Source organism: Amblyraja radiata, chromosome 30, assembly GCF_010909765.2.
Source record: "Amblyraja radiata isolate CabotCenter1 chromosome 30, sAmbRad1.1.pri, whole genome shotgun sequence".
In the NCBI taxonomy this organism is placed as follows: Eukaryota; Metazoa; Chordata; class Chondrichthyes; order Rajiformes; family Rajidae; genus Amblyraja; species Amblyraja radiata.
In genome coordinates, this window is record NC_045985.1 from 12,254,002 (window position 1) to 12,277,323 (window position 23,322).

Consider the following 23,322-nt stretch of genomic DNA (forward strand, 5'->3'; position numbering starts at 1 on the left):
TCGGCACCTGATGAGCGGAGGGGGGCCCTGGGTGGCAGTGTGAAGTGTGACGAGGATGTCAGGAGGTTACAGGGTCGACCTGGTTAGGTTGAGTGAGTGGGCAGATGCGTGGCAGATGCAGTATAATATGGATAAATGTTAGATTATCCACTTTGGCTGCAAAACATGTGGGCAGATTATTATCTCAATGGGGTTATGTTAGGTAAGGGGGAGGGGCAGCGAGACCTAGATTTCCTTGTACACCAATCACTGAAAGTTGGCGTGTAGGTACAGCAGGAGGTGAAGAAAGCTAATGGAATGTTGGCCTCCATAACAAGAGGATTTTCAGCAGAGGAGTAAAGAAGCTCTTTTGCAGTTGTATATGACTCTGGTCAGACAACATTTGGAGTATTACGTACAGTTTTGCTCTCCTAATGTGAGGAAGGACATCCTTGTGATTGAGGCAGAGCAGCGTAGGTTCACAAGATTGATCCCTGTGATGGCAGGACTGCCACACTAGGACAGATTGAAAATACTAGGCTTGTATTCACTTGAGTTTTGAAGGGTGATGTGGAATCCTATATCAACATATACAATTATAAAATGACTGGCCAAGCTAGATGCAGGAAACATGTTGACAATGTTGGGCGAGTCCAGAACCAGGGGCCACAGTCTTATAATAAAGGGGAGGCTATTTAATACTGAGGTGAGCTAACACTTTTTCACCCAGAGAGCTGTGAATGTGTGGAATTTCCAGCCACAGAGGCAATAGAGGACAAATCACTGGATACATTTTAGAGAGCGTTGGATATAACTTTAGGGGATAGTGATATCTAAGGATATGCAAATGAGGTAGGCACGGGTTATTGATTGGGGACGATCAGCTATGATCACATTGAATGGCGGTGCTGGCTCCAAGGGCTGAATGGCCTCCTCCTGCACCTATTTTCGATGTGACTATGTTGCTATGTTTCTATGCCGGCAATAATAAATGGATTAAATCACATTCATATATTTACGTGGCATGTTGACTATGGCCACTTATCTTGACACTACAATCCTCCCCTCCATCACAGAGACGAGAGTCTTCACCGTAAGTGTAAAATAAGAAATTTAGTGAAAACATGTAACAGATAACAACAACAATTGAACTACTGGGTGGAACTCCGTCAGATGAGAGAGCGAAATAACCATTAACTTACAGGTAACAGCGGTATAACATATTATTTACTGGAAAATTGGACCAGGGCGCAAGGGAAGGTTTACCAGGTGATAACAGCATATATCCACTACTTTATTCATAATAACAACTTACCAATTTTTGTCCGTAGTGAAGTGGTTTCTGAAATGAACGAGGATAATTGGAAAAGAGCAACATTATTTTTACGAAGCAATTAATGCATAACTAAAAGAAATTGCCACGAAACAACGATAAACCTATCATACAATTAATAATGTATGTTGGATTGATGTGAATTTATGAATGGTATTTAAAAATAACTGTACTTGGAATTAACTAAGTATAATTTATTAATCTAACTGAGGGAAGGACTCAAAGTTACCTGCTGTAATAGTTCTGCCTGAAAAAAATGGAGGGGCATGATTTAGAAATCAGCACTGCTTAACCTGTCGAAAATAATGCAGAAGAATAGCCTAAATCCTTCTCCAAAATTAACAATATCACGAGATCGTGCTGGGGTAGATTGTAAATAAAATGTCCGGGTTTTCGCCCTCGCTATCTGCCTGAAACCTCAACAACCATTTGCCGAGATTTTACTTCAACCCAACCCCCAGCAAACATTTGCAGAGCTTTTACTTCAACCCAAACCCCTCAGCAACCATCTGCAGAGCTTTTATTTCTACTCAACCACCTACCAGCAACCATTAGCAGAGCATTTACTTCAACACCCACACCCCCCCCCTTCACAGCACCCATTTTCACAGCTTTTACTTCAAACCAAACCGCCTCAGCAACCATTTGCAGAGCAATTATTTCAACCCAACCCTCCCCCCGGCAACCAATGGCAGATATTTTACTTCAACCCAAAGACTCCCCCAAGGAACCATTTGCAGGCGTTTTATTTCAACCCAAACCCACCCCCCAGCAACCATTTGTAGAGTTTAATCAGGAACAGTTATTTGGAGTTGTTATCGGGCAACTGCGCAGTCCACTCCTCAACTAGTGTGGGCACGTGATCTCGCGTCTACCTAATTGAAGTATTTTCAAATTACAGTAATCGTACTGTACCGGACTTCAGTTACATAATTTCCCTAAATGTTTGTCCTTTAACATTTTACCTTGGCCGGATATATCGAATGTATATATCGTCTTATTTTCATTGGATATCACGCAATCATAAGTATTTATTTGTATCCCATTACACATGACAAAAAGAAACTAAACTAAAATTCAATGGATTTTATCTGGTCTTCGCAAACAGGGGGCAAGTGCTCGTTGAACTAATTATGTACAAAATCTTCGGTGTAGTGGAATCCACATCGAGAGCACTTAGTGTATTAGACATACCCACCAGCCTCAATGCGAACGTTGCCCCAATTACGTAGTCCTTATATCTCTCCGCTCCCACATTAGCCCCGTGTCGTCCGGTTCTTGATTAATCGATTCTGGGTAAATGAAATGTACCCTATCTTTTCCCAATCACGACTTTATACTGTACGCCTCTATGTTCACTAGTCATTTTCCTGCGTTCCACGGAATTATGTCCTAGCCTGCTTAACCTCCTCATTTAGCTCAGGTCCGCAGGCACTGTCAACAGCATCACACGTGCCTGCACCCTTTCCAGCCTGACACCTCCTCCCTGTAATATGATGGTCAAAACAACACAACGATCCAAATGCGGCCTCACCAGCAAAATGTACGACGTTAAAAAAATGTCACAACTACTATGCTCATTGCCCTGACTGATGAAGGCAAATGGGACGAAAGCCTTCTCGACGACACAAGCTACCAGTGTCATTTGCAGGGCACTATGAACCTCTACGTCTATACTGCTCTCCTCTGAATTATTCCACATGGCTCTGTTATTCACTGGGCGTAATCTGCCCAAAATGCAGCACCTCACTCTTATCTGGATTGAACTATATTAACCATTCTTCGGTCATCTTGCCCAACTGTACAAGATCCTGTAATATTCATACTTGTGAAATGTCCCTGCGTAGGATGGGACGGACTGGGCTACGGAATGGTTGTAGATGAGAGTGAATGCAGATGTGGGGGGAGTATCATGGTACAAGATGAGTTCAGCACTTGCACATGCACAATGTAACTGCTGGGCATAGAAAGGATTTACAAATTTCCCCAGTTTCTTTGTATTGACACAGGTGAATTTAGAGGGTTCCATACCTGTTGCACCCTTGGCGTGATCGCCCTCTAGCGAAACATATTTAGAAATATCACACCTTGGATTACGCCCTTCAATACAATTAAAACGTCAATCGTTTTCTTTAAAAATACACATCTCTTGTTCTACTGTTTCTGTTGCTAGCACAGATAATATCGGTTTCCAGTTCAAGCTGGAAATTTTTGCACTTTTGCGGGACATTTGCTCTGCTAACTGCCCAACTATTTAGAGATATTTCACAAGCACACTGTTCAGATGGAAATACTTTACAAGTTATAAACGGATATGTCAAATAGTACCGCGTATGTTCAACAATTGAACATGAGGCGTGAGTTTGAGCAGCGGTCCTATTACAGATATTACTGGACCTCTGCATATTGGGGGATTTCACTAAGGTACAACAAACCTGAGCGACGAACAAATGCTCATTTACAACTGAGGCGCTACCATAAGATGGTGTGGCTGGTCTTTGACTGAAGGTACCAACCAATATATTACGTTGCGAAGACGCCCCGAACTGCATGGCAATAGCAAATGTACAGAGATACTGCAAAACTATGGAAGAAAATGAATTACATACTTCACCTGCAATACATATAATTAATTGCACAGGAGAAATGCATAGCACAAGGACGTTACATAATATAAACATTATACTTTACAATTCTGCCCTCCTTGTAGCATCATGCCGGCAGTGAATGCAGTGGTACCAACTATCGTACGTCAGCGTGACTTGAGGTAGGCTATAAGTTGATTATTCATAAGTTGAAAGTCAGTATGTTAGCAAGAATAAGGTCTGACACACGATTCTATGATCTATCATTTATTTTTTTGCTGGAACAGAGTTGACATAATTTGAGTTGACATATAACAAGTGGTGGCCCCATCGAGTCTGGCAGCCTCGTCTGCAGCAGTTCGTCCCTTCCTTCTTTTTTTAAAATTGTTTGTCTGTCAATAAGTTTTATTTTGGACGACTTTGATTATTTTTATGTTGAGGATGAGGGGGAGGGGGATACTGTTTTCCTCAATCCCTATAAGGCTCGAGGATGCGTCTTTCCTCTGAGCCGCATCTTCGCCCCCCTACGCGCGGCCTACCAACTGCATTGGCGCGACCTTTCCTGCCGCTGACCGGCCAGAGCTTCAACTGAGGCGCAGCACTGTATTACCATCGCTGAGCGGGCTGTGCGTTACCGAGGGTCCCTGTGTTGGAAGCACCGGAGTGCTGGGACTGCCGACTTGAATACAGTGGAGCTGTGGTCCGCGTCGCTGACTTTTTGCATCGCGGAGCCAGGGATATCTCGCCGAGGTCGCCAGTGTTGGAGCTCCGTCCAGCACAAGTTCAAGTTCAAGTGAGTTTATTGTCATGTGTCCCTGATAGGACAATGAAATTCTTGCTTTGCTTCAGCACAGAGAACATAGTAGGCATTTTTTTTTTTTGTTTTTTGTTTTTTTTTGTTTATTTTATTAGAAGTTAATACAGTACAAAACAATACAGTGGCACCTAATTTTAGGTGCCAACTATGTCATACCGTAATGCATTCTATGTACAACCTCTAGTTTTATGTTATGAGAAGGAAGTAAGCAAGACAAGAAAAAGAAAACAATAGAAAGGGGAAAAAGTGGAAAACAGATGGTAGAGAGTAGAAAAACGTGAAGTGTGTATATAAAAAATAAAAAAAGAAAAGAAAAAAGAAAAACTGGAAAGTAGAAATAGAAGAGAAGGCCCCTTAAAAGAGAAATTTTCAAATCTATATTCGGAGATGTAAATCTATCCACGTCATGAACTGAAATCAGCAATCCTTATTGTACCGCTGCATCACATGATTCCAAAAAGTCGATGAAAGGAGACCACCTCCTTAAGAATTGGTCATATTTATCTATGAGTCGGAGTCTCATTTCTTCAAGGCGTGCTATGTCCATCATATTCCTTTTTTAATATATTTTTTTATTAAAGGTAATCAATTACAATGCTTCAAACAACTTTATATCAAATTAATTCAATTTGCATTAAGTAAAACACTAGTAATACTTATCTACTGTTTTTTTAGAAATAATGATAGAGAAAGAATAGAGAAAGAATAAATCATTAAGAGAGTGATTAAATAATAATTTGATTATATATAAGAAAGAAAAGAGAAACGAAAAAAAAAAAAAAAAAAAAAAAAAAAAACAAAACATTTTTAGTAACCACAATATGTATTATTAATAACACTACTACAAGTGATAGTATCAATAAAGACATATATGTAATTCCAATATAAAAATGAATTATTCTCACCAAATCCCGCAGGGTGCACGTCGAGCTGTGTTGCCAAGAACAGCTACTTCTCTAAATACTGTATATATGGAGACCATATCTGTTCAAAAGAATTATACTTGTCCAATAGGACAAATCTAATTCTTTCCAGATGTAACGTCTCCATCATCTCTGTTGCCCACATTTTGGTTGTGGGGGATAATGTTCCCTTCCAAAATTTCAATATGATTTTTTTTCCAATTATTAAACAGTAATCAAAGAAATTTCTTTGATTTACTGTAAGTGATAGATGTAAATCCGGAATTCCAAATATTATTAGCTTTGGGTTAGGGTCCAATTTAACTTTGATGACTTCAGAAATAACTTTAAAGATTTCTGTCCAGTAATAATTCAATTTAGGACATGTAACGAAACTATGTATTAAATTTGCCTCTGCTTTCTTGCACTTATCACAAATAGCGGAGAGATTCGGAAAAATACTATTTAATTTAGTTTTCGAATAATGTAACCTATATAATACTTTAAATTGTATCAGTATATGTCTGGCGTTTAATGAACACCGGTGTATTCGTTGTAGACTTTCTTCCCAGTTTTCTTTTGTTATAGCCAATCCCATTTCATTTTCCCATGCTTGACGATATACTTCCGTTATTGGATTCTCCTTATCCAAAATGATGTTATATATATAGGCTATTAATTTTTCTGTATTTGGATATAAATTAAACAGTTCATCTAACAATCCTGCTTCTTTATTTTTATATTCTTGTGTATTGGATTTAATATAATCTCTAATTTGTAAATACCTAAACAAATGTTGTGGAGACAATCCATAAATATCTTGTAACTCCTGGAATAAAAGAAATTTTCCTTTTCTATACAGATGTTCTATCCTTGTAATTCCTAAATCATCCCATTGTTTAAACCCCCCATCTAATATAGCAGGTTTAAACGATGGATTATTCATAATTGGTAATCTAAATGAGAGATTATCCAAGTGTAGAGTCTTAACTATTTGTTTCCAAATACGTCTATTATTATATATTATTAGGTTGTCTTTATAATATTTTTTTTGTACTTCCGTTGGTGCAAAAATTATCGAACCTACATTGAAAGGTAGACAGTCCTCCTTTTCTATATTTAACCATGTCGGTTCATGATCCATATTTACCCACCAGAAATTCATATTCTTAATCTGAACAGCCCAAAAATAATATAAAAAGTTTGGAAGTGCTAATCCTCCATTTATCTTAGCTTTGCATAGATGTTTTTTATTTATTCTGTGATTTTTATAATCCCAAATAAAGCTATTGACAATATTATCAATTTTTTTTAAAAAAGTTTTCGGAAGAAAAAAAGGAATAGCCTGAAACAAATATAACAACTGCGGTAGAAATACCATCTTTATGGCACTTATTCTACCAATCATGGATATAGGCAGTGTTTTCCAATATAAAATATTTTTTCTAAGTTTATCTAATAGTTGAGGATAGTTGGATTTTATTAATGAGTTATGAGTTTTAGTTACGTTAATCCCTAAATATTTAAGTTTGTCTGTAACTACTTTTAATGGGTATTGTTGTAATGTATTAAGATTTATTCCTGTTATTGGCATAATCTCGCTTTTATCCCAATTAATCCTATACCCAGAAAATGCACCAAACTTAGTTATAATGTTTAGCAGGTTGGGAATACTAATTTCCGGTTTTGTAATATAAATCAAAACATCATCTGCATATAAAGAAATTTTATTAATTGTTGTATCAGTATTATAGCCATATATTTCAGGTTCAGATCTAATTTTTTCCGCCAATGGTTCTATCACCAATGCGAACAATAAGGGTGATAACGGACATCCCTGTCTGCATCCCCTAGAGAGTTTGAATTTGGCTGATAAAATTTGGTTAGTCAAAATTCTTGCCATAGGATTCGAGTATAAAATTCTTACCCATTTACAAAATCTATCCCCCAATTGAAACTTTTCCATTATATTAAATAAATACATCCATTCCACCTGATCAAACGCTTTTTCTGCATCTAGTGATATAACCGCTAGTTCCGTATCTCGTATTCTTTTTGAATATATAATATTAAACAAACGTCTGAGATTATGGGATGAGTAACGTTTTGGGATAAAACCTGTTTGATCATAATGTATTAATTTAGAGATCACTAAACTTAATCTCCTAGATAAGACCTTAGTTAATATTTTTTGGTCTGTATTTAAAAGGGCAATCGCTCTATATGATCCAGGATCTTCCAAATCCTTATCTACTTTAGGGATGAGTGTAATTGTGGATTCATTTAAAGATTCTGGTAATTTTCCTTGGTCATATGCATATCTATACATTATTTGTAATCTTGGGGAAATCAGATCTTGAAATTTTTTATAAAATTCTGCACTCAGGCCATCTGGGCCCGCTGCTTTTCCGTTCTTAAGCGAACTAATTGATTCTATAATATCTTTTACTGTTATTTCAGCATTTAACAATTCTCTACCTTCCTGATCTAAGCTATTGATTTGACATTCTTGTAAAAATATTTCCATACTATCTGTTTGTCCTGTTAGTTTTGACGAATAAAGATTTTTATAATATTGTAAAAATCTATCATTAATATCTTTTGGAGTAATTAATATATTTCCATACTCAGATCTAATTCCGTGTATCATCTTCTCATCTTCTAATTTTCTAAGCTGTCGTGCTAGTAATTTTTGTGGCTTATCTCCAAATTCAAAATACACTTGCTTAGTTTGTTGAAAAAGTTTAATCCTTGATTAGAATATATTTTATTTAATCTATATTTTACTGATGCAATTTTATTACTTAACTCTTTGGAAGGCTGTTTTATATTTTCATTATCTAGACGTTTTATCTCATTTTCTAAATTTTGTTCTATTTTTCGATTTTCTTTATTGAGATGTGCTTGTGCGGATATTATTGCGCCACGCATGAATGTCTTAAATGTGTCCCAAAATAGTGATGGAGAAGTTTCAGGATTATCATTAGTTTCAAAAAATAATTTAATCTGATCCATCACATATTTACAACAGTCATTGTCCTTTAATATCTGAGGGTTAAATCTCCAGGTAGTAGTTTTATTAGATATATCTTTTAATTTTATCTTAAATGTTAATGGCGCATGATCCGAGATGATAATATTATGATATTTTGCATCATACGTAAAAGGAAGTAATTTAGAATCTATTAAAAAATAATCTATCCTCGAATAGGTTCCATGTACGGGCGAGAAAAAAGAATATTCTCGTCCGGATGGGTTATCTAACCTCCAGATGTCTTTAATATTAGATGTATTGATAAAAGCATTTATGAATTTACTTGATTTCGAGGCAGCTTTCCTTTTTGCGGATGATCTATCTAGATAATTATCTAAAGTACAATTTAAATCACCTCCAATTATTAAATTGTGTTGAGTGGATATAGGAATATTATTAAATATTTTCTTAAAAAATAATGGATTATCAAAATTAGGGGCATATATATTCATTAAAATTACCTTTTTTGAATATAATTCCCCTGTAATTATTACATATCTGCCTTCTTTATCCTCTATAATAGAACTTTGTATGAAAGGTATACCTTTGCGAATAATTATTGCAACTCCTCTAGATTTATGAATAAATGTAGAATGATACACCTTAGAAATCCATTTAGCTGTTAATCTATGTTGAGCATCTTTTTTAAGATGAGTCTCTTGAAGGAAAATGACATCTGTCTTCAATCTGTTCAACTGAGCTAATACCTTTCCCCTTTTAATTGGTTCATTAATTCCTTTTACATTCCAACTGCAGAAGGTTACTCCATCACCCCCAGTCTTCACCTTTATATCATGCATTTTACTATTAGGGCGGCTTTTTTTGGAGTAGCCTTCTTGACTCACCCAGCTCCCCGTTGCACCCGGACATCAATCCAATGAGAATTTCTTTCCACCTTAATCCACATCTATGTCTTCTTAAACTAAATACACAATATCCTTCACATCTACATTCAAATAATATATAATATAAGATCAATAAAAAACAAAAACAATAAGAAATATCAATAATAAAAAAAAAGTAAAGGGTGTTAATAGGGTGCTCAGAAAAAAAAGAAACTACACTTGTATAGTGTGTAGTATGTGAAGGTGAAAGCCACACTAACGTGGCCATTAATCTAAAGACTTCCGTTTTTTTTATTAAAAAAGATGTTGATTATACCAGCTCCTATCTCAAATGCTATATATATTGGGGTGGGGTACTAACTTTATATACTTAGTACTTAGTAATTATTTCTATTATTCATATTACTATTTGCTAATTACTAATATCAATTGTATTTAATACTATAATATGTAATACTATTATCATGGAATAATTAAATATTTTCTAATAATTAATACAGAACTACTACTAAATGCCCATTATTCCACTTCCTTCTAAGTGAGTATTTCATAACCACAGGTCGATGATAAAAGTTCAGTCCTCTCCTTCTCCCTCGGGTTCTTCCTCCGCATCTTCTCTCTCTTCATCTTCTGGCTTCTGCTGTATGCCTCGGGCGAATTTCAATGCTTCAGTATGCTTAACGAAACGATATTCCTTGTCATCATAAGTTACTCTCAGTATTGCTGGGTACATCAAGCCATATCTCAGATTCTTAGTATTCTGTACATTCCTCAGGATACCTTTTGTTTCTTTAAATAGAGCTCTTTTCTTGGCCACTTCTGCTGGGAAGTCTCTAAAAATACTGATGTTGTCTCCCTCGTATTTCAGGTTTCTCTTTTTTATTATTATCTTCATCATTTCTTCGAAGACATGGTCAAAGGCCACTTTTACAATCATTTGTCTGGGCGATGAACCTATCCCAGGGGCCCGTCTTAGAGCCCTATGTGCACGGCTCAACAGGGGTTCATGATCCAAATTCAAAATATCCATTAAAAGTTTTGCAACAAATTTTCGAGGATCTTGACTCCCCTCACGACCTTCGCTCAGACCAACTATACGCAAATTTTTACGGCGTTGGCGTCCCTCCAGATCGATACATTTCTCGTTTGTTTTATGTAATAATTCTAAGAGGCGTTTGTTCTCGGCACGGAGTTTTTCGGTCTCCTCAGTATTCACTTCAGCAATTTTAGTTAGCTCTTTAATTGCTTCGCCTTGTTGGTCTAGCGAAATTATAGTAGGATCTATCTTGTCATCCAGCTTTCTTTCCATCCCAGCAGCTATTTCCTTTACATCCTCAATTTGAGTTTGTAACTCGGCATTAGCCTTTTCCTTCCACTCATCCATCATACTTTTTACCGTCGTTATAACTTGTTTTATTAAGTCTTCTTTATCTTCTTTATTTTTCTCGTGAGACACCAGCATATCCGCTTTTAAACTTTTTATCTCCTCCATATACTCCTTCCTCTGCTTCTTTATCTCCTCCATATACTCCTTCCTCTGCTTCTTTATCTCACCTAGAATGGTAGTCTTAAGTTCCTCCATTTCAGCTTTCCTCTGTGAGATATCTTCTTGAGAAGCAGCAGCTGCACCCGAGCTGAGGCCAGTTTCCCTTCTCGTAGCTTTTTTTCCAGCGGTGGGGGTGGGGGAGCGCTGGGTCATAATTTCTTCTTAAAATCGCGCGCCTGATGACGTCACGCACCTTTTAAACGCTGCCGGAGCCGTTCACAATCGATCTCCTGTGGTAAGTGCGTTTGTTTGACCCTTTTACCCCCGTTTTAAATTCAGTTTTTTTCGGAGCTGTAATGGCGCGATTCCACTCACATCGTGGCGCCAACCGGAAGTCATGTCCATCATATTCCTAATCCACATTTTAACAGTTGGTATGGTTGTATTTTTCCAAAATTTTAGTATCAATTTCTTTCCAATTATTAACCCATAATTAAAAAAAACATTTTGGTCTTTATTTAAATTGGTATCTTCTCCTATTATTCCAAATATAATCCATTCCATTTTGGGTTCTATTATTGACTTGAAGAGCTTTGTAAATATATCAAATATATCACTCCAAAACAGATCAGTGTGTCCATATACCATAATATAAATATATACACACATGAATACATAAACTGATAAAGTGCACATAACAGTTAATGATCAGAGTTTTGTCGGCCTGTGAACTTCGGGAGCCGCGGTCTGCGGTAAGAAGCGGCCGATTCGGAACTCCAAGCCGCTGAGAGTGTTCTTCCGACACCGGTGATCCATCATCCAGCGAGAGGGCCTGAAACATGGGGCCGCCGTTGCGGCGACTGCGAGGACTCAAATAGGCCTCGACCATGTGTGAACAAGAGGAAGAAGTCTGAACTTTGTCTCTTTCCCTCACAGTGGGAAACGGTGGTTCCGCTGTGGGGGGGGGGGGGGGGGGGGGGGGGGGGGGGGGTTATGTCTACTGTTAAATTCTATAGTGTTGTGTTTATCTTATTTGTGTGCTGCATGGTAAGTCAAAATGTATGTGACAATAAATGTTATTTGCCCTTTGTCCTTTCTCATAACCATTAAACTTTACGTCGTTTTCACAACAAGTGGGTTTCAATAATCATATATTATTGCAGAAAATGTCTTCCTTCTCTACTGCGAGCCACAGCTGTGGTGACTTGGATAATCACTTTCGCATTTAAAAAGGTAGTAATATTGGCTTTCAAAGGTTTTCTAAATTCCAATGGGATGCATACCACATATGTATCAATAAAGATACGCTGCTGTGTCGACAACATCCATTACAACATATAATTTGTGATAACCGTCAACACTCTCACAGTAATCTCGATTGTGGATACTCATCTTTCCATGAGCTCACCGTGTTTCTTCAGCGTTTTCGTCATTGTCTGTATCACTAAATGACGAGAACGTATGTTACTAGCTTACAGGATTTCTCAAACGATTTTACACACATTGACATTTCTTTCGGAACGTCCGCATAAATCAAATGTGATGAGTTGTTCAAAGACTATTTTAGTGTAGCCGTTGGTGTTCTTAATATTGTCAGGCTACTATGAATATTGTTACTTTATTATGACAAATAATCAACAGTAAATTATCATCCACCAATTATTCAGAATTTGTGCAGTGTTATACGCTGATGCTGTGATCGGAATTTAGCCATTCATGAAAATCAAAGAGGCATTTAATGCATTGGAAGGAACTACACGTGTTGGTTTAACCAGCAGATAGGCACAACATGCTGGAGTAACTCATCGGGATAGGCATCATCTCTGGAGTGAAGGAATGGGTAACGATTCTGGAACCGAAAAATGATATGAAGAAGGATCTCGACCCGAAACGCCATCCATTCCTTCTCTCCTGATTGGCTGCATGTCCCGCTGAGTTACTCCCGGATTCTATTCGATCTTAGCGATATAATGCAGATAGGTTATCACTTAGGCCAAATAATGCTAGCATTTTTATATACCACGAGAATACTTCTCCACTCCCCTGTCTCACTCTAATCTTTCCCCCTCTGAACGCACTGCCATCGAATCACTCCGCAAAAACCCAGATTGGGTCATCAAACCAGCCGACAAGGGAGGTGCCGTGGTAGTCTGGCGCGTCGATCTCTACAAAGCTGAGGCCACGCGCCAACTCTCGGACACCACCTCCTACTTACCCTTGGACCATGACCCCACTGACGAGCACCAGGCCACCATTTCTAGCACCATCACCGACTTCATCAATTCCCACGCCCTACCTGACCAAGCTTCCAACCTCATCGTTCCCCAGCCCCGCACGGCCCGTTTTTACCTTCTCCCCAAAATCCACAAACCCGGCTCTCCCGGCAGACCCATTGTCTCTGCGTGTTCGTGCCCCACCGAACTCATCTCCACATACCTTGACTCCATCCTATCCCCCTTGGTCAAATCCCTCCCCACCTATGTTCTAGACACCTCAGACACTCTCCGCCGCCTCCACGCATTCCACTCTCTGGGCCCTCACCCCCTCATCTTCACCATGGATGTCCGGTCACTCTACACCTCCATCCCCCACCAGGATGGCCTCGGAGCCCTCCGGTTCTTCCTCGACCAGAGGAGCAACCTATACCCAGCCACTGACACTCTCCTCCGCTTAGCGGAGTTGGTCCTCACCCTCAACAACTTTACATTTGACTCCTCCCATTTCCTCCAAACACAAGGGGTAGCTATGGGCACACGCATGGGCCCCAGCTACGCCTGCCTCTTTGTCGGGTACGTTGAGCAATCCTTGTTCGAGACGTACCAGGGCCCCATCCCCGACCTCTACCTCCGTTACATTGACGACTGCTTTGGTGCCACCTCCTGCACCTACACACAACTGACTGACTTCATCCACTTCACCACCAACTTCCATCCGGCACTCCAATACACCTGGACGATTTCCGACAATTCCCTACCATTCCTTGACCTCACCATCTCCATCGCAGGGGACAGACTCCTGACCGACATACATTACAAACCCACTGACTCACATGGCTATCTGGACTACACGTCTTCCCACCCTGCCCCCTGTAAAGACTCCATCCCCTACTCCCAATTCCTCCGCCTACGCCGCATCTGTTCCCAGGATGAGACATTTCATACCAGGGCATCGGAAATGTCCTCGTCCTTCAGGGAAAGGGGATTCCCCTCCGCCACCATAGATGAGGCGCACACCAGGGTCTCATCCATACCCCGTAACACTGCTCTCTCTCCCCATCCCCGCACACGCAACAAGGGCAGAGTCCCTCTGGTCCTCACCTTTCACCCCACCAGCCGGCAAATACAACACATAATCCTCCGCCATTTCCGCCACCTCCAACGTGACCCCACCACTCGCCACATCTTCCCATCTCCCCCCCATGTCTGCCTTCCGCAAAGACCGCTCCCTCCGCAACTCCCTCGTCAATTCTTCCCTTCCCTCCCGCTCCACCCCCTCCCCGTGCACTTTCCGTTGCAACCGCAAGAAATGCAACACCTGTCCCTTCACCTCCCCCCTCGACTCCATTCAAGGTCCCAAGCAGTCGTTCCAGGTGCGACAAAGGTTCACCTGTATCTCCTCCAACCTCATCTACTGCATCCGCTGCTCTAGATGTCAGCTGATTTACATCGGTGAGACCAAGCGTAGGTTGGGCGATCGTTTCGCCGAACACCTCCGCTCAGTCCGCAATAACCTACCTGAACTCCCGGTGGCTCAGCACTTCAACTCCCCCTCCCATTCCCAATCCGACCTCTCTGTCCTGGGTCTCCTCCATTGCCAGAGTGAGCAACAGCGGAAATTGGAGGAACAGCACCTCATATTCCGTCTGGGGACCTTGCGTCCTTATGGCATTAACATTGAATTCTCCCAATTAGGCTAGCCCTTGCTGTCTCCTCCCCTTCCTTAACCCTCTAGCTGTATCCTCCCACCCTCCCATCCGCCCGCCCTCGGGCTCCCCCCCCCCCCCCCCCTTTCCTTCTTTCTTCCCCCCCCCCCCCCCCCCCCCCCACCCCCCATCAGTCTGAAGAAGGGTTTCGGCCCGAAACGTCGCCTATTTCCTTCGCTCCATAGATGCTGCTGCACCCGCTGAGTTTCCCCAGCAATTTTGTGTACCTTCGATATTCCAGCATCTGTAGTTCCCTTTTGAATACTTTAGATCAGTTTAGTTTAGTTTAGTTTAGAGATACAACGGGGAAACAGCCCTTGGGCACACCGGGTCCTCGCCGAGCAGAGATCTCCGCATATTAACACTATCCGACACACACTAGGATTTTTTTTACATTTACCAGGCCAATTAACCTACATACCCGTACATATTTGAAGTGTGGGAGGAATATCTCGGAGAAGATCTCGGAGAAAACGCACGCAGGTCACGGGGAGTAAGTACAAACACCGCACAGACTGCACCCGTAGTCGTGATCGAACCCTCATCTCCGGCGCTGCATTCGCTGTCAAGCAGCAACTACACCGCTGTGCCACCGAACCACATTTGCAATATGTTCATTGGCATCTTTTCCAAATGAAAACACGGTACTTGAATAGATCGGTGATGAAATTCGGTAGACTGACATTTCTGTATATTGCATGAGTTAAAGGGCCAACCCAATTATGTGATTTCAATGTATTGCAAAGATCAGTTATCTGCGATTATGCCTTCCTATGGATGTTTACAAAGTTCAACTGATGTTGCGGGACAATATCATATGCTTGCTTTAAATACCAAATTCATCGTTGATAAACGATTTTCGTATGTATGTATTTCCTTTAAAGTATGAATGTCGCTTTGAGGAATGTCTTTTTTGCACTATTCACTTTGCAACATTTTGTGAGACGACCGTCTAGTTTTAATTTCACTCTGCAGCCTACTCTTGGCTGTAAGAACCTGCTGAACTCATTGTTATTGTACATAGTATAGATATGTACTGATCGGCACAGAATGAAACTACTTTGGTAGTTAGGAACTTGTCTCCTGCTCCGCCGTGAGGTTTAGTACTGCTATCTTCCACAGATGCCAAAATATATTACCCAAACGGGTCCACGTGAAGTGGGTCAGCAGAGTATTATTCCAAGATGTAAAATGAATGTCTCTAAATCCGCTCTAAATGTTATTCTCCAGCAAACAGTCATGGTTGAAATATTGACACAATACTAAACAGGAAATTGTCAGCCACGAATCGTGTTTCAACTTAAATGATGAAATGTGGAAAATAACGAATGTTGCGCTGTATCTTGATCACCTCTTCTTAATGATATACGCGATGAAGAAAAATGAGTTACACAATACATCTGCAGAGTTGCGCTTACCTTTATCCTTTTCGAACAGATCTCGTTCTGGAACAAATTCAGAGGATTCATTTTCGCAAGACACACACACACTCTCTCTCTCTCTCTCTCTCTCTCTCTCTCTCTCTCTCTCTCTCTCTCTCTCTCTCTCTCTCTCTCTCTCTCTCTCTCTCTCTCTCTCTCTCTCTCTCTCTCTCTCTCTCTCTCTCTCTCTCTCTCTCTCTCTCTCTCTCTCTCTCTCTCTCTCCATCCCTCCCTACCTGTCTGTCTGTCTGTCTGTCTGTCTGTCTGTCTGTCTGTCTGTCTGTCTGTCTGTCTGTCTGTCTGTCTGTCTGGCTGTCTGTCTGTCTGTCTGTCTGTCTGTCTGTCTGTCTGTCTGTCTGTCTGTCTGTCTGTCTGTCTGTCTGTCTGTCTGTCTGTCTGTCTGTCTGTCCGTCTGTCTGTCTGTCTGTCTGTCTTCCTGTCTGTCTGTCTGTCTGTCTGTCTGTCTATCTGTCTATCTATCTATCTATCTATCTATCTATCTATCTATCTATCTATCTATCTATCTATCTATCTATCTATCTATCTATCTATCTATCTATCTATCTATCTATCTATCTATCTATCTATCTATCTCTCAAATGCAGATATGATTTCTTGAAGGCATATTGCAGATCGTATCACATGAAAAGTGCTTTCAATATAACTTCAGCATGTCTTTAGCATCGAATAAAATAAATATTTCAGCTTACTTGTAGAAGAACGCAATTCTTGAATTTCTGCCGCGAAGAAAATTATTTATTTAGTTATATCACCTAGCAGGAAAGTAATTTGCTCGTATTTTTATTAACATTCTTACCATTATTGAGGTCCTCTATTGTCTGATCTAAAACAGTAATACAATACATGTTATAAAATGGCTATTGTTCAAATCCAAAATGTGGTAAATGTTGTTCTCCGCTGATAAATGAAATGGAATGGACGGCGACGAATATTCATTGGAAAACATGGAAGATATAATTGTGAAGGTAGTGTTGCAAGGAAATTTGAAAAATATTTTTTGGAATATTTTAGACACTAAGGATCGCACCTACACATGAACACTATACATTGAACGCATTAAATGTGATAATGGCATGGTAGGAGTAAGTGCAGCTTCGGACAGCGCGTTCGGCGAGACCGTTTGACTGCGGGAATTCAGGGCTGCTTGAACCGTTGTTAACAGGAGCAATACAGCTGAATGTTGACGAAGTTTGTGGAATTATTGCCATACTGCAAGGTTGTAACTTAGTGTGTGATTGTCAAACGCTGTTGTTGCTTATCGATTGTCAAGGTAATGGATATTTCAGGAATCTAGCAATAGCAGAAATTGAACGGAAAAGACGTTGGAACTAGTTTTCAGAATACAATAATTTATGATGCTCAGATGAAAGAATGCGACCATCTTGTATTATATTAAGTGCACAAAGGTTAATGCTGATTTATATTTACACATGCTAATTAACATGTATTAAATTATAACATAGTATGTTCGAAGATTGGTGGTACAGAAATGGATATCGTCCTATCGTGTTCTGGTTTAGCATAGTAAAAAGATGGGCCATTACTGATGAAGTGGACAACTTGAACAGGGTTGTGATCAGATTACTCAAAACCTAGAGGAGAAGATATGTTACGCATGTAGAAGATTTAATGATGCAGATCAGAAAGGAGACTACAGCTAGTGCAAATTATTCATGTTCAAAGTTAAAGAGGCAAACTGGAATCAAATGTCAGGGCAGCGTTCAGAAGATCGAATAGATGTCATATGAATTATACTAACATTTATATCGACACAAAGCGCTGTGGGAAGATATGAATAATACAGTGGCTGAAATAACCGCCATTTATTAATAGTCTTTCCCACTTACTATCAGATTTACACTTTGCGGTTTTCTCTGAAATTCAGCATATATATACATTGTGTTGTTAAAGAAAGTATACTGAGGGTTCAAGAATCAAAATCTGTACTCTGTGGTTTTCAATGCGCACATGCTTCAAAGTCTGCAATTGTCCATAAATGCATCACGCACTAATGTCTATACAATGCACAGTTATTTTACGTTTGCGTTTACTGGAAGATGCGAAAGACTTGTTTTCCTTACATAACAAGTGCAAATTATGTACGGGTTATTCAGCCATATATACGCAAATCATATGTTTTAAACGGCACTATGAAAATATTCTATCTGATCATTTAAATCGTTTTCGCTCCATTCCTGTTGCCATCTCACGTGTCAATTACGCATATCAACGACGTGGATATCGGCGACATATTTCCGTTTTTGAATTACATCGATGAACCTTTCGTTTTTTGTCGCTGACTAATAATTTATCTTACACCCCGCCAATTCTGTTTTAAATGATCTAATTAAATTTTAGTGGAACTTTATTATTATATTTAAGATTACTTCGGGCCGTTAGATTGGTGAGTCCCACGATATTCCATTAACTAACAAGGCTCGGCTTCTGAATGCAAGTAGCGGAAGCAAACCCGATTATTATTTGCGTAACTAACGACCGATTATGCTATTGTTGCGATATATATTAACTTACCCTTTTCCCTTACAGCCAATGTTGTTTCTAAGAGAAAAAAAGAGAACACAAAAAAACATTATACATCTTGGGATAAAGCACTGCCATCTTGGCAACCATTTAGCTGTACGTGATTCCGCACGTTACTCATGGTGGTCTAAGGCAGTGATTCCCAACCTGGGGCCATGGCAAATTTCAGGGGGGGCACAGAATTGTTTTGGGATTTAGGGGCCACAGAATTGTTTTGGGATTTAGGGGGCCACAGGTTCAATGAAGGGGGGCACAGAGCTACCTCCCTGTTGCCTTCTAATAAATTTAAATCTATGTAGTTGAAATATTTGTGATGTTTGTGGAATAGAATAAAAGATAATATGTGTGCAATTAATAGACACTGATATTTTTATGGAAGGTATTATAATATTGAAGTACTTTTTTCCGCTAATAATGTCAGGGGGCGGCACAGAAAAATTAAAAGATCCCAAGGGGGCCATGAGCTAAAAAAGGTTGGGAACCACTTGGCTAAGGGACATTTGGCGATATTTATCACGTTTAGTTATTTATCATACAGCATTTAAATTGGGTATATCAAATACCTGCTATTCCACAGCATCACACTCTGCTTTCTTTCATGAAGCTAATTCACTAGATGTCCCTGGATTGCTTGCGATCTATTCTTCATTTCAAATAATTTACATAAGTTTACTTGCACAATGAAGCGCCAGGTACGTAATCCGCAGGGGAATTTTAATTTCATTCTGTTCATCATCATTAATAGAAAGTGCCTCCTATTCTAATTTATTTATTTTACCCTTAATATTGCAGTCCACTAAACGGCGAGCTGAAGCCATTTTCTGCTAATGAGTATGCGGAAAATCAAAATACGTATTCTATTTTTATAAATACACGCATAACTAAACTAGCGCACATAATGTTATTTTTTGAATATCTAATGCAATTACCCGTTTGCGTTAGGATGCTCGTTAATGTCTTTATTTCTGAAATAGAAGGAACATTGGTTATATTATCAGTTCCAGAAGATCTTACGCACTTGTGCTTTCATGGATATTTGCAGCAATTCAGTCTTGCCCGTTGATAACAGGGCTTTATGGGTACTGACATCTAGTTCAATAACGAGTGAGAGGGAAGGGGGGTTATTTTTTGCCACTGAGCTGTCCTTTCGGACTGATGTGCCTCAGGCACAATTACAAAATACAGCCTTTTCGTTTATAATCCAACTTATTATCTGATCCTGGGGACGTAGACAATGACGAAATATTTGTTGATTGGCAGTTGCATAAATCTCACAACGTTCAGAAGCCTCATTCGGAGAAGGAATTTCCCTGGTTATTTTGGAATATTCCACATGTTGGTTAGGATTAAAATACCTCTGGTTCGCAAATTCTCGTAAAAACACATGCAGGTCTCAAACGTTGTCTAAACAATATTATCGAGAGTCTCAAAAATAATGATAACCAACGGGAACAGGTTGAGTGAACAGCTGAACAGCTGGAAAAAGCCATTCGTTCAAACATAACGAAATAATTTTGTACCCATGGAAATATTTCCATACCATTTCCTTTTGCTTCCAGTTCAGCGGCTGAAACGGAAATCGGGTGAAACAAGTATCAGGGGTACAATTATCGCTTAATGTTCATCATCTTGCTCCGTGTGGGTTCTACATTTTGACAATCAAAGATTTATTACAGAGAGCTTCGTGAGCAATACAAGCGAGAGTCTGTCAGCTGAAGGTACACAAACATGCTGGAGAAACTCAGCGGGTGCAGCAGCATCTATGGATTCAGTCTGAAGAAGGGTTTCGGCCCGAAACGTTGCCTATTTCCTTCGCTCCATAGGTGCTGCTGCACCCGCTGAGTTTCTCCAGCATTTATTTGTACCTTCGATTTTCTAGCATCTGCAGTTCCTTCTTAAACAGTCTGTCAGCTGATATCTCCTATTTGTAGTTGAAATCGTTTATGGGCAAACCCCCGCGGCTCCCACTGATACGGTTTGAGAATCGAAAAACTTGAACGGTATCGAAGTACAGTCGCTCAATCGTTCTCTACTTTAAATACAAATTCACCTCTTGATACTAAGTATGCTACGACACGCGACACTAAATGTTGCTGTTGTTTACGCTAGTGGTTTAAAGATAAATTCGCTCCAAATAATGTAAAATACGAGACATAAACAAGTTGATTTCGCCAAACTTTGACTAAAATGCTGTGTCCACAGAAGAATTTAACTGACGCCGACTTACTTCGCTGTCAGATTTTGTTCGCGGGTCGACGGATATAAAATGCATATTAAGAACGATTTGGATATCTGGCTAGTGAAATGCGCGCTGTAGAAAATGACTGAGCAGAGCATATTTGAAAGTAATTTTCATGACTTACATTGTAAGTAATGAAAATGTGCATTCAAGCAGAGCAAGTTAGATAAGCAATAACAAATGCTTACATACCTGCATCTTGAAGGGAGGTTTGTAGCCCTGATTAAAAATATACACTTAATTAATCGAAAATAATAAAGCACCTCGATATATAGTCAAAGTAATCTGACATCGAATCCCCGGAGCTCAAATATACAAGTAATGTACTTAACAACACGTTTACTGTTTCCACTAAATTGTATGCTTTGCAAACAGAGGCATCTTTAGCTATGTAACCCTTCTTTACTTAACAGTGCACGACATTAATATCCATTTGAAATGACTATGAAAACTGACGAGACTAGATTATTAACACTGCTGCGCGAAAGTCTTAGTCGAGATAATTGGTTCATACTTCTCTGGTTTTGTTCCAGAAGAGTTTCTGTAACAAGAGGTTCGAACTGAACTGAAGGCAAATTCAGGAATCGATTTTTCGTCTTTCCCATGTCCATAGTTCCCCAAATCATACAAAGAACATTAAAACAATTACAGATAATCCCAATTATCAATTTTCCAATTCAAGAAGCGATAGCACAAAAATGACTGTTTAGTCGGTACACGTGACACTAAATTAAACTAAACTAATAAAACACGGAATCATTCGATACTATTTGACGAATAATTTATATGATTCTAAGGGCGACTCGTGATACAAATAGCACCAAAGCAGTGTTATTTAATGCATTATAACGCTAATACAACAAACATTTGAAAGGTAAAATGTCGGCTACATTCACAAGATATTTCGTAAAATAATAGATATGTATCTTACAGAAACTTACAAAATTCTTAAGGGGTTAGACAGGCTAGATGCAGGAAGATTGTCCCCGATGTTGGGGAAGTCCAGAACAAGGGGTCACAGTTTAAGGATAAGGGGGAAGTATTTTAGGGCCGAGATGAGAAAAACATTTTTCACACAGAGAGTGGTGAATCTCTGGAATTCTCTGCCACAGAAGGTAGTTGAGGCCACAGTTCATTGGCTTTATTTAAGAGGGAGTTAGATGTGGCCCTTGTGGCTAAGGGGATCAGGGGATATGGAGAGAAGGCAGGTACAGGATACTGAGTAGGATGATCAGCCATGATCATATTGAATGGCGGTGCAGGCTCGAAGGGTCGCGTGGCCTACTCCTGCACCTATTTTCTATGTTTCTATGTTTCTATATCCAAGGTTGCACTACATTTAACAAGGAAGGAAGGTCATATCATATACAAATATCGGGAAAAGAACATGGATATGTCTCTTGGACCACCAATCAATAAGTTTATGACTGATGAGATTCCAGTCGCAGTGCCATTTTAATTGTTTTCCTCACAATCTGCCAGTCTATTTGACCAAATTCGCGTAATCAACTATTCCCACAGGAAGATAATGATAAGCACACTGGAAATGCAATCGATTGACTGCCACTGTCAACATTGAAGCAACTAACATGATGTGGTTTCAAGTAGGATTAATAAAACAACAATAATGAATATCAAGTGACAAAATCGCCAATGATTGGCGCCACTCCTCGAAAAAATTAGTATGGCTGCTTGTTTCAATGAGGTCAGGCTCGGAAATCTGTAGCACATATTTGCAGTAGTGTCAATGGCCTAATCATTTTCAGCAGATACATAAATGGCCGCACCTTCTACACAGGAAAACAAGTATTGATTACACCATATTAATTCCATTCACTGGTATCGAACAAAATAACCGGTACTTGCCACCAGACAGAATAAAAATGACACAATTCGACCACGGTTTGCCATCCGCATGTAATATTGCGGCCACAGAACGGCCAATAGTTGATAATCTTCAATGAGAATGTCCAACAACCTATACTCGCTGTCACTACCAATCCCGAATTCGCGAGCATTAACATTTCGTGGGTCACAATTGAAAAAAAAACTCAACAGAAACAGCATCATAAACACCACGGATGCAAAGAAATTATGTTCTGAATTGCGAACAAGAGGACCGGCAAGTGCACATGCAGGAAACCTCAGAAAATGCGTGGGCACTCGGGTACTGGATTTGGTTACTGTCTGTTGTATT